This window comes from Schistocerca cancellata, chromosome 3 (genome assembly GCF_023864275.1).
Source record: "Schistocerca cancellata isolate TAMUIC-IGC-003103 chromosome 3, iqSchCanc2.1, whole genome shotgun sequence".
NCBI classification, from domain to species: domain Eukaryota; kingdom Metazoa; phylum Arthropoda; class Insecta; order Orthoptera; family Acrididae; genus Schistocerca; species Schistocerca cancellata.
In genome coordinates, this window is record NC_064628.1 from 388,156,263 (window position 1) to 388,169,504 (window position 13,242).

The 13,242-nt window shown below is 40.9% G+C and overlaps 1 protein-coding gene across 5 annotated transcripts in view; it reads right to left on the minus strand.

Annotated features, from left to right (window-relative positions):
* LOC126175099 (tektin-2) overlaps window positions 1-13,242 on the minus strand; it is a 105,525-nt gene that overhangs the window by 62,644 nt on the left and 29,639 nt on the right. Inside the window, exon 1 of one of the 5 annotated variants that reach the window (XM_049921652.1) lies at window positions 11,761-11,879. The exons of the other annotated variants lie outside the window; for them this stretch is intronic. The gene's annotated coding sequence lies outside the window, so the exon portion shown is untranslated. Of the gene's footprint in view, window positions 1-11,760; window positions 11,880-13,242 lie in introns of those variants that run through there. 5 annotated transcript variants of the gene reach the window in all.

Consider the following 13,242-nt stretch of genomic DNA (forward strand, 5'->3'; position numbering starts at 1 on the left):
GTCCAACGGAGTCAATAAAGTTTTGTGCGCACTCCCTGTAAGTCTACCAATAAAGCCAGTCAAGAACTTAGAATACCCCAATCAACTGTATAGAAAGTTCTGAGACAGCATTTGCTGTACAAGTCCTAACAATTGCAACTTGTGTAGGCTCTCAACTGCAATGACAAAGAGAAGTATCTTGCATTTTGTGGTTACGTGCTAGCAAATATGGAGGATGATGCATTTCTACAGCATATAATTTTTAGCGATGAAGCGACATTCCACGTTAGTGGAACAGTCAACAGACACAATGTTCGCATAAGGGGTTTGGAAAATCCACATTCACCATTGCAACATGAAAGAGACTCACCGAAGATCAACGCGTTCTGTGCCGTATCCCGTACAAAGGTTTATGGACCATTTTTCTTTGCGGAAAGAACTGTAATGGGAATCAGGTAGGCGGACATGTTGGAACAATGGCTGTTACTTCAAGTTATGGAAGTTTCCCAGGACTTCATTTTCCAACAGGATCAAGCTCCACCCCGTTGGCACCGTGATGTATGGAGCTTTTTTAATGACTCCTTTCCTCAGTGCTGGATCGGTCGCAGGAGACTTGAGGACCTGGCTCTGCACTTCTGGCCACCGAGATCTCCTGATCTCACACCCTGCAACTATTTCTTATGGAGTTATGTGAAAGACGCTGTTTATGTCCCACCTCTACCAACCACTCTGAATGGTCTGCAGAACCGGATCATTGCTGCTGTGCACTCAGTAACAGCAGATACGCTTTCGCGTGTGTGGGACGAGTTTGGCTACCGTGTCGACGTTTGCTGTGCCGCCAACAGTGGCCACATTGAACATTTATAACATTTATCACATTTCTAATTATTAAATAATTATTAAAAACTAATTAATTACAAATTATTAAATTTATTAAAATGATATCAAACATTATGAAAAAACTTTGAAACTTCCTCTTTTCATTGGTATAAAGCTTGTTCATTTTGGATTTGTACTTGAATAAATACGAAGTTTTGAAACTGGGTCCATCATTTAGAATACCCTGTATTATGTACACTTAAACAACTCTATTTTTAGTGCTAAAGCACAAGACTGAAAAAAGTAATAGACATGAAGTGTCAAAAATATTAAGCTCTGATTAACAATGCAGGAAAAGACAGATTGCCACTTACTGTAAAGAAGACAAGTTATGTTGCAGACAGCCACAATTAAAAGACACTTATATAAAGCTTTCGGCCACAGCCTTCATCAGTAAAATAGAGACACACACCATCCATTCACACAAGCAAGCACACCTCATGCACACATGACCGCCTACTCCAGCATCTCGGGCCTGATTATTTCTGCGCAAAACTCTTGGGTGCAATACGTAAATAATTGTTACAGCTCCCTTCTGGACAATGGACACTTTCCTTGTTAATGACTGGTTACTGCAACAAATGATGCCATACTCAAGCAGTGAGTGAAAATAGCTGTAATATGCTGCTTTTATAATATTAGGTTCTCCACACGTAATGGCAGTACGTAAAGTAGCAGAACTCAGTCTAGAGAGCTCAAAAATACGAGAGAGAACACCTTTCTTGAAAATTTCTTAGGTTTTCTGCCAGGTGGCATTGTCCAGCAGGCATTATATTTTGGCAAGCTGCCTTCTTGCCCTCTTCAGGCATTCCTGGAGTCTGATTGATCTCTGATGGATGCTGACTTTATATAATCTTTCACCCCTCTCTCAGCCTCTTCCTTAGTGCTTCTGTGTGGTCCACGGCCAGTGGTGGGGGAAGCGCAGTGACCCAGGACAGATTATGGGTCGCAGTCCTTCCATGGCCTCGTGTGGAACTCGGCCTCCATGGTGACAATGCATCATCTTCTTATGGTGTCCTGACAGGAGCACTGTGTTTCAATCATACTCATGACTGGATCCTAGGCTTTGCTTAGGTGGAAACCACTTCCTTTATTTATTAGCTCGTTATGCAGCCAGTTCTCCACTGCCTCTTTGAAGATACAGTCCCAGAAGGTGTTCGATTGCTGTAACACCTTTGTGCCATCTTAGTTCATGTCATGTCCATGTGAGATGCAGTGCTCCGCCACAGCAGACTTGGTCCGCTGTGCATTGCCCATGTGGCGTTTATGTTCACTCCACCTCTCCTGTACCTTCCTGCACTGGCAAAGGATGTGGCGATCTCCTGGTTTCCGGATTCCTAAGTCGTCCTTGATTAATCTTAATAGCGTCTTAATTTTCGATGGACGGTGAAACACACACTTGACATTGTGTTTTTGATGTATTCTGCCAATCTTTGCAAATGTATGGTATAATCGTTGTCGCAGCTGGTTTGTCATTGTTCTCAGAAGGCTGCAGCCTTGCTTCTTTGGTCTTAAGTTCATGCAGAACATGGCCTGCAAGTGATGCAATTCAGCTGTTAGGCTGTCACAGTTCGAGATTTCACATGCTCTGTGCACCAGTGTGCTCAGGACATCCTCTTGCTGTGAATGAGCACGACAGCTGGGGCATGCAGGTACAGGGAAGACCACTGAGCTTCTCCAGCACACCTTTGCAGATAAGATGACGGTAAAGAAACTTCATCCACGAGTAGCTGCACCTCCTAGACTTGACAGACTACCTAAAGTCCATGAGGAAGGAATGCCTCTCTGCCTGATTGTAGGCAACATTGGAGCACCAACATTTGAATTAGCAAAACACCTGATGTCGATGCTCAGTCCCTTTGTGGGCAAATGTCAGCACCACATTAGCAACTTGGAGCATTTCATCCAGTAGCTTCAAAACTTCCAATTAGGCCAAAAGACCTCATGGTGAGCTTCCAAATGGTATCCCTCTTAGTAGGGTATTTCTAAGAGACTCCCTAAAGCTGTCGGCACAAGGACAGTGCTGTCGAATACCAACGTTGAGTGTGCTGAGTTCAATGTGTTGCTGAATGCTCAGAAACGATGTGACTTGTGCATATGGTACATAGGACCCAACGTGGTATACGTGATCACAGCGCAGTCCAGCGGCAGTTGCAGGATGTTTCTAGTTCGTAAATTACACTGTTTACTAAATGGGTGTGTGTAACATTCCCACATTAGCTCTATTAAAATGCACATTTCCTCCATTGTCCATATGCTAGTCACATTGCTTATATGTAATATACACAAATAAAAACTTCAATATTCATGTACATGTTTTAAGATAAAAAGGAAAGTACTGTGTCCAATCAAAAAGGACACAGGTGTATAAAAGCTCTATTAAAAACAGTGCAATGCAAATTTGCATTAGTTCTCCACATAACATAAACATTATTTCATCATTCCCACATTTTAGTAAAACCCCAAGATCATTCTTAGTTGATCACTGTCGCTACCCAGTAGCAGAATCTTTACAACAGGTGAATTACAAAACTTAAATAAAAAGGAGCAAACCAGTTTTATACAAGTAGTGCAAGCTCTGCTGTAAATTAAGCCAATTGAACAAACTCACTCCTCAAAGAAAGGTGAACTTATGTTTACATAACATCAAATATTATAGTATATACTTATATTAAAATAATAATAAAGCATCAGAGCCTATTAAATACATGAATGTTAGAAAAAAAAATGTTGATGTGATGAGCTGCGAACCCCTACCATATCATAATCCATTAGTCATCAACGCTACCCTGACACCAAGCCACTTGCAGCCAACTCTAGCGCTACTCACTACAGTACGCAGATACCAAGTCACTGGTAGTCAGTCCTAGCATATTTCCACTTGCTAAAAGCTTTATTTGTAGGCATGTTACTAAATGAAATTTAGTTATAATGACCTGTACCAAGAACAATGCATTTTTGGTGGATGCTCAGTGTGTCGTTGCCTTCAAAACGCATACTCTCATAATACGGATGTTACAATAATTCTTTTGCCAGAAATATGATGTATCTCATTTTTTTATTGCAATGAATCGCACAGTTAACAATGGGTTTTTGAGTGATTCTCAATTTGCTGGTGCTCAGAAATGGCATATAAATGTATAGGTTTGAACTGAATGGCCAATATGGTGTCTCCCAACTCTGTGCTGAAGGGAGATGGCGTGCTTGTGAAGTAGGTGGCTTTGTGCTATTTCATTGGTGAATGCTCAGACGCACGCTCAGAGTATCTGACATGTTAGATATTGCTATGCATGTTCATAAAGACTCCGGAATGTGCTATTCCACATGTCAGAAACTCGGCATGTTCAATGTTCGGATGTATGGTCTGTGTGCCAACAGCTTTAGACTCAGGAGAAAAATTTGGACCAGCAGTAATGAAGGTTTTCGAATTCATGGTTATGTCAACATATTTTCTGTTTGACAGGAACTCCCTTGAACAAACAGATGGAGTAGCAATGGAGTGTCTGCTATCACCAGTAGTGGCCAGTATGTTTATGGAGGCTTTTGAAGAAGCATCTCTCGAGTCGGCAGTCTACAAGTCCTCTTGCTTTTTTCAATATGTAGACGATACATTTGTAGTCTGGTCAAACAGACAACATTGCCTTCAAGACTTTCTGCAGTATCTGAACTAGCTGCACCAGAATATCAAGTTCACAATGGAGGTAGAAGAAAACGCTTCCATTTCTAGATGTGCTCAACAAGCGAAGACCAGTTGGCACACTAGGACACAGTGTCTACCGTAAGCTGACACATACAGATTTGTACCTGCATACCTCCAGCTGTCAGTCTCCTTCACAGCAAGCTGGTGTCTTGAGCACACTGGAGCACAGAACACATGAAATCTCAGACCATGACAGCTTAACAGCTGAAATGCAGCACTTAGAGACTGTGTTCTGCATGAACGCTTACAACAACTGCCAGATAAAATGTGCCTTAAGGAAAAAGAAGCTGAGACCGCAGCCTTCTGAGGACAAACACAAACTGACTGCGATGGCAATTATACCATATGTCAGGAACACATTGGCAAAGATTGACAGAATACTCTGAAAATACAATGACAAGTGCGTGTTTCACCCTCCATCGAAAATGAAGACGTTATTAGGATGAGTCAAGGATGACTTAGGACACTGGAAACTGGGAGTTTACTGCATCCCTCGCCAGCATGGGAAAATGTATGTAGGCCATAGCATCTGGATGGTACAAGAGAGAGGCATTAATATAAACGCCACAGACAATGCACAGCCAACCAAGTCTGCCATGGAAGAACACTGCATCTCACATGGAGATGACATGAACTACGATGGAACAAAGGTGTTACAGCAATTGAACACCTTCTGGGACTGTATCCTAAAAGAGGCAATGGAGATCCGACTCCAGGTTGAGCTAATAAATAGACAGTGGTTTCCAGTTAAGCAAAGCCTGGTATCCAACCTTGGCTATGATTCAAACACAACAACTGTCTACACGGAAATCCACCCCTGTCAGGAAACCTGAAGAAGAAGACGCATTGTCACCACAGTAGCTGAGTTCCACACACGGACGTGGCCATGGAAGGACTGCAGTCAGTGCTCTATTGCAGGGCACTGCACTTCCCCCACCACCGGCTGAGGACTGCATGGAAGTGCCAAGCTGGAGGCTGCAAGAGGGGGGTACAGAGCATATGAAGTCAGTATCCATCAGAGATCATCAGACTCCAGGAACACCTGAAGATGGCAAGAAGTTGGCTTGCTGAAATATTGCACTTTTTGGATGACAACACCCAGCTGAATACCCGAGAAATTTTCAAGATTTCCAAATGCTGAGAAAACCTCATATCACACATGAGAAGTAGTTTTAATATGCCAAGGAAAGTTCTAGGAGACTGTAATTACTTTAGGAGTAAAGGAGACCACTGACCAAATAGAAGCATCTAGAGATATACAAAAAAAGAATGGAAACATGCTACCTTTCGGATGAATCCAGCCCACTGCTTCATGTCATTACCAGTATGTCCTGCACAATTCTCTGTCTCTAGTGCCCATGTGCCCCTGTCCTATCCTGTACAGCTCTTGCCTCCCCCTCCCACATTTCACATACTGGCTGTCTCCCTCTGAGCTGCCAGCTACCCTTCCCCAACCCCTACTCCTGCTTCTCACCTCTCTGCCTCTACTCGCAGACCTGACACAACCCCTCGGCACTGACCAACTGACAAACCACAGTATCACATTGTGCATTTGTTTGCACACTGTAGCTGAACAGGTTTGTGTGTGTGTTCATTCTCTTTTTTTTTTTTTGTGCTTGTAGAATAGCAGTTTATTTGGTTTTGTATTTGCACTCCAAGAAATTTAATCACTTCCATTGTTTCTATTATGTAATTTCCCTGTGTCGTATTTATTTCCCTTTCTTTATCCTGTTTTTGTACAGACTTGAAAAAAAAAAGATCTTACTAGAATTTAGTGCAAAACCATTTGCACTGAACCAATTAACCACATGCAGGAGTATGTAGCTAATGGATTCCAAAATTCTATCATCTGATCTCTTGGTCCTGAAACTGATGGTATCATCAGCAAATAAAATAAGATTACAGGAAATGCATACAATTATGGTAGAACGTTTATAAAGATAAATAATAACAGTGCCCCTGAACTGACCCCAGAAATACTCTGCAATTGATGAAGCCCCATTCAGATTGAGCAGAAATATCACATATACCATCTAACCTGTTTAACACTACCATTTTTCTGTCCTGGAGATATGATTGTAGCCAGTTATCTGCAACACCACTTATTCTAATTTGGCTTTCTGCAAGAGAATATAGTGATCAATGCAGCCAAAAACTCTTGATAAATCATATTTGACACCAAAAGTTATCATTTACTCTTACATATGTGAACAAGCAAGAATGTTCTGCTGTTTTCAGTTTGAGTGCTTCCCTCCCTTACTCTTACCAGTCATGCTAGCCAGTGCTGTTGCCCTGTGCTTGTCAGCTGCCTGAAGTTTATCCTCCATTGTAGTAATAATCTCCAGGATCTACCCACAGTAATTTTAATGTTTTGAGCACCATCTAATAGCATCTTCATATACACACACCGTGCTCATTTGTGATCTATGTTCTCTAGGGAGAGGTCTTGGTAAAGAAGATCTTGTGATAATAGTTAGAGATGTAAGCAACAGTTTTAATCACAACCTCAACTGAGGAAGTGATCAAGTACATCAGTGAGACTGCTCCTCACACTGGTGTGAAGATCATGTCCTCCTTTGAGCAGTTCAAAAAGCTCTGATGTAGTTTACTTTGTTTAGTTACTTGCATGTCCTCTGGAACATAACTGCAACATCTCACTATGGTGTGGAGTGAGTGCGTTTTACAATTAAAGTAAACTTTATCCATGTAAAATATGAAATTTACATAATTTTCTTAAGTGTTTTTTTTTTTACTGTTACCAACAATGATTCTTCAGCCGAGTCGAAGAGGTTGTCAGATATGAATTCAGCTTGTGCTTGTGGTTAACTTTTAAATTCTTTACATCACTGTGTAGGTGGTCACAGATTTTTGTGGATGAATACTTAACACCTTCCTGTTTCACCCTAAGGCTGAGTGATGGATAGTGTAAGTTGTTTCTCCTTTACTGTTGTTTTCAAACTGTGATTGACTGTTGACAACTTCATAGGGGAGAAAATTACTGTAAGACAGTAGTTGGTATGCTCATTTAAAGAGCTGTCTACAAAACATTCTACAGTAGACACCACACATCATCCTTATTACACCCTCCTGTGGAACGAACACTTTTTTCCCTCAGTGATGAATAATGTCAGAGCATGATGCCAGTAACTGAAAAAAATGGAAATTAAGTCAACTTCTTGACATTTTCAACTTCAAAATCAGGTATTATCTGTAATGCAAAAGCTGCACAGCTTAGATGTTTAAGATGATCTGCAACATTTGATTTCCAGTTCAGGTTCTTATTACGAGGGTAATCCCGAAAGTAAGGTCTCGTATTTTTTATAAGTACATAGACCTGTTTATTTCTACAATGGTTAATATCATTTCACAGCTTGAACATTTAGCTATTTTTTGACATAATCACCATTTCTGTTGATGCATTTTTGTAGATGCTGTAGCAGTTTTTGTATCCCCATGTCATACCAGGTCACCTCCATGCTGTTCAGAAAGTTATGAACCTCTTCTTTCACCTCTTCTTTCATCATCTGAGCTGAATTGCTTTCTGGCCAAATGTTGTTTTAACCCAGGGAACAGGTGATACTCACTGGGTGCCAAGTCAGGACTATAGGGTGGGTGGGTGATTATGTTCCACTAAACTGTTGCTGGAGAGCAACGGTTTGCCAAACGATCTGTGAGTGAGCGTTGTCATGGATAATGTGTAAGCCCTTGCTCAAAATTCCCCTTCTCCGGTTCTGAATTGCCCGTTTGAGATTTTTCAGAGTCTCACAGTACCTGTCTGCATTAACTGTGGTCCCAGCAATTCAGCCCCGACAACGAGGTGAAAGAAGAGGCTCATAACTTTCTGAACAGAATGGCGGTGAGCTGGTATGACATGGGCATACAAAAACTGACACAGCGTCTACAAAAAGGCATTGACAGAAATGGTGATATTGTCGAAAAATAGCTTAATGTTCAAGCTGTAAACTGATGTAGAAATAAACAGGTCTAAGTACTTATTAAAAAATAGGAGACCTTACTTTTGGGATAACACTCATAAAACAAAACATCTATGATTTTTGAATATTCTGTTTCATTTGGTGATGTTGTTGTTGTGGTCTTAAGTCCTGAGACCAGTTTGATGCAGCTCTCCAGGCTACTCTATCCTGTGCAATCTTCTTCATCTCCCAGTACCTACTGCAACCTACATCCTTCTGAATCTGCTTGGTTTATTCATCTCTTGGTCTCCCTCTACGATGTTTACCCTCCACGCTGCCCTCCAATCCTAAATTGGTGATCCCTTGATACCTCAGAACATGTCCTACCAACCGATCCCTTCTTCTAGTCAAGTTGTGCCACAAACTTCTCTTCTCCCCAATCCTATTCAATACCTCCTCATTAGTTATGTGACCTACCCATCTAATCTTCAGCATTCTTCTGTAGCACCACATTTCGAAAGCTTCTGTTCTCTTCTTGTCTAAACTATTTATCATCCAAATTTCACTTCCATACATGGCCACACCCCATACAAATACTTTCAGAAACGACTTCCTGAGACTCAAATCTATACTCTACGTTAACAAATTTCTCTTCTTCAGAAATGCTTTCCTTGCCACAACAGTCTGCATTTTACATCTTCTCTACTTCGACCATGATCAGTTATTTTGCTCCCCAAATAGCAAAACTCGTTTACTACTTCAAGCGTCTCATTTCCTAATCTAATTCCCTCAGCTTCACCTGACTTAATTTGACTACATTCCATTATCCTCATTTTGCTTTTGTTGATGTTCATCTTATATCCTCCTTTAAAGACATTATCCATTCCATTCAACTGCTCTTCCAAGTCCTTTGCTGTCTCTGACAGAATTACAATGTCATCGGCGAACCTCAAAGTTTTTATTTCTTCTCCATCGATTTTAATACCTCCTCCGATTTTTCCTTTTGTTTCCTTCACTGCTTGCTCAATATACAGATTGAATAACATCGAGGAGAGGCTACAACCCTGTCTCACTCCCTTCCCAGCCACTGCTTCCCTTTCATGCCCCTCGACTCTTATAACTGCCATCTGGTTCCTGTACAAATTGTGAATAGCCTTTTGCTCCCTGTATTTTACCCTTGACACCTTCAGAATTTTAAAGAGAGTATTCCAGTCAACATTTTCTAAAGCCTTCTCTAAGTCTACAAATGCTAGAAATGTAGGTTTGCCTTTCGTTAATCTAGCTTCTAAGGTAAGTCGTAGCGTCAGTATTACCTCACGTGTTCCAATATTTCTACGGAATCCAAACTGATCTTCCCTGAGGTCGGCTTATACTAGTTTTTCCATTCGTCTGTAAAGAATTCTGTTAGTATTTTGCAGCACTGACTTATTAAATTGATAATTCGGTAATTTTCACATCTGTCAACACCTGCTTTCTTTGGGATTGGAATTATTACATTCTTCTTGAAGCCTGAGGGTATTTTGCATGTCTCATACATCTTTCTCACCAGATGGTAGAGTTTTGTCAGGACTGGCTCTCCCAAGGCTGTCAGTAGTTCTAATGCAATGTTGTCTATTCCTGGGGCTTTGTTTCGACTCGGGTCTTTCAGTGCTCTGTCAAACTCTTCTCACAGTATCATATCTCCCATTTCATCTTCATCTACATCCTCTTCCATTTCCATAATATTGTCCTCAAGTACATCGCCCTTGTATAGACCCTCTATATACTCCTTCCATCTTTCTGCTTTCCCTTCTTTGCTTAGAACTGGGTTTCCATCTGAGCTCTTGATGTTCATACAAGTGGTTTTCTTTTCTCCAAAGGTCTCTTTAATTTTCCTTTAGGCAGTAACTATCTTACCCCTACCAAGATAAGCCTCTACATCCTTACATTTATCCTCAAGCCATCCTTGCTTAGCCATTTTGCACTTCCTGTCCATCTCATTTTTGAGATGTTTGTATTCCTTTCTGTCTGTTTCATTTACTGCATTTTTATATTTTCTCCTTTCATCAATTAAATTCAATATTTCTTCTGTTACCCAAGGATTTCTACTAGCCCTCATCTTTTTACCTACTTGATCCTCTGTTGCCTTCACTATTTCATCCCTCAAAGCTACCCATTCTTCTTCTACTGTATTTCTTTCGTGTCAATTGTTCCCTTATCCTATCCCTGAAACTCTGTACAACCTCTGGTTCTTCCAGTTTAACCAGGTCCCATCTCCTTAAATTCCCACCTTTTTGCAGTACTTCAGTTTTAACCTACAGTTCATAACCAATAGATTGTGGTCAGAGTCCACATCTGCCCCTGGAAATGTCTTACAGTTTAAAACCTGGTTCCTAAATCTCTATCTTACCATTATATAATCTATCTGAAACCTGTCAGTATCTCCAGGCTTCTTCCATGTATACAACCTTCTTTTATGATTCTTGAACCATGTGTTAGCTATGATTATGTTGTGCTCTGTGCAAAATTCTACCAGGCGGCTTCCTCTTTCATTTCTTACCCGCAATCCATATTCACCTACTACGTTTCCTTCTCTCCCTTTTCCTTCTACCGAATTCCAGTCACCCATGACTATTAAATTTTCATCTCCCTTCACTATCTGAATAATTTTTTTTATTTCATGATACATTTCATCAATTTCTTCTTCATCTGCAGAGCTGGTTGGCATATAAACTTGTACTACTGTAGTAGGCATGGGCTTCATGTCTATCTTGGCCACAATAATGTGTTCACTATGCTGTTTGTAGTAGCTTACCCGCACTCCTATTTTTTTATTCATTATTAAACCTACTCCTGCGTTACCCCTATTTGATTTTGTATTTATAACCCTGTATTCACCTGACCAAAAGTCTTGTTCCTCCTGCCACCAAATTTCACTAATTCCCACTATATCTAACTTTAACCTATCCATTTCCCTTTTTAAATTTTCTAACCTACCTGCCTGATTAAGGGTCTGACTTTCCATTCTCCTGATAACAATGCCCTCCTGAGTAGTCCCAGGCTGGAGATCTGAATGGGGGACTATTTTACCTCCGGAATATTTTACCCAAGAGGACGCCATCATCAGTTAACCATACAGTAAAGCTGCATGCCCTCAGGAAAAATTGGTGATGTACGCCTCACATATTATTTCTAATGATACAGTCACCCTTGTGCAGTATAGAATTGCATGTATTGTATTTTATTTAAGTTCAGCAACAGTTCTTTTGCAGAGAATCAGTTATTAATTTTCTAGAAAATATTACTTACATTTTCAAGTGTGGAAGTTATTCCATTAGGCTTGTTTATAATACTTGCATCATCAGAAAAGACAAATGGAATGAAAAGCAGTTAGCAGTTTTGATACCATAATATTTGGGATCTTCAAGGAGAATACTATTAACTGAACAATCAAAGGTCTCCATAAGTCACAGAAAATATTTCTCTCTGACTGAATCTGCAAAAGACCATAGTATCAGCTTTCCATCTATGGCATAAAATAGCAAACTACAAACCTACATACAAAATCTACCTCAAGAATGTGGTAGCTAAAATCATAACTCAAAACAATATATTTCAGAAGTCAGCAGGAACTGCCTCAGATATGCTACTACAATGGTCTTCAGATCACCAGCTTTCACACTTTCATAGACAGTTGCAGAAGATTCCTCTTCCACTTAGCTAAGCAGATGTACACTAAAATAACTGGAGCTCAATCAAGCAATCTACCTCATCACAGGGCATATTTGTCCCACAAACACACACTGGATACTGTTTCTTAGTAATATTCCACCTCCATCCATAAGCACACAGACATTGCTGAGGCTAGTATAGGAATAGATGAGGCTCTCCCATACAGCTGTAGATTATGAATTCAAGACATGAGAATCATGTAACAGGAATTGCGTAATTTTTCAGACGTAATTCTACTTTCTTACATATTTTTTCACATTTTTGCACCACCACAGATCCTTGCTCCTTTCATCTGCATCAATACAGAAAAGTTTCCTTATCCCTAGCCATATCCCAGTCCCACATACTGTTCCTGCATTGTTGCTTGGCTCATGAAATCCCCCCTAATGGCCTTACCATCAAATTACCCATCTCTGGTTGCCACCCCTCCTTCCATAATGACCTCCACCTGTTCAGATTCCACCAATCCTTAGCTCTCACCAACATAGTTCTGCAAAACCAAGCCCAATCCTCCTTGCAGTACCTTTTCTCCATCCGCAGAATTCTCCTGCTATTTAATCCCAAATTCCTGGAATCCATAACACACATTGAAACTCTTGCCCTGCAGGAACTTCAGCAACATGCACTACGCCACATCAGAAACCTCTCCATCCCGTTCACTTCCTACTCTCGCCTCGGAGTACCACTGTCCACCACTTCTACAACAACCTCCAAACCTCCCCCACACCCCTTCATAGCTGACAAACCCTGTCTCGCAGACCTGATACATTTACCCCACCCTCCAAAACTCCCTCCCACCACCACACAGAACTCAAAACCTAAACAGACCCGCAACACAGTCATGAACCTTTCCTCCAGAAGCCTTAGTCCCACAGAAATATCAGTCCTTTCCAATGGCCTCACCTTTTGCCCCACTCCCAAATTCAACCATGCAGGACTAGTTAAAGACCTTCTCTCCTACTCCCGGTCCCTACAGTGCAAACACTTTTTCGCCAACAACCCGACCAATCAGACTCAACTAAAGACCAATATTGAACCTTGCCTAACTCAGTTCACTCC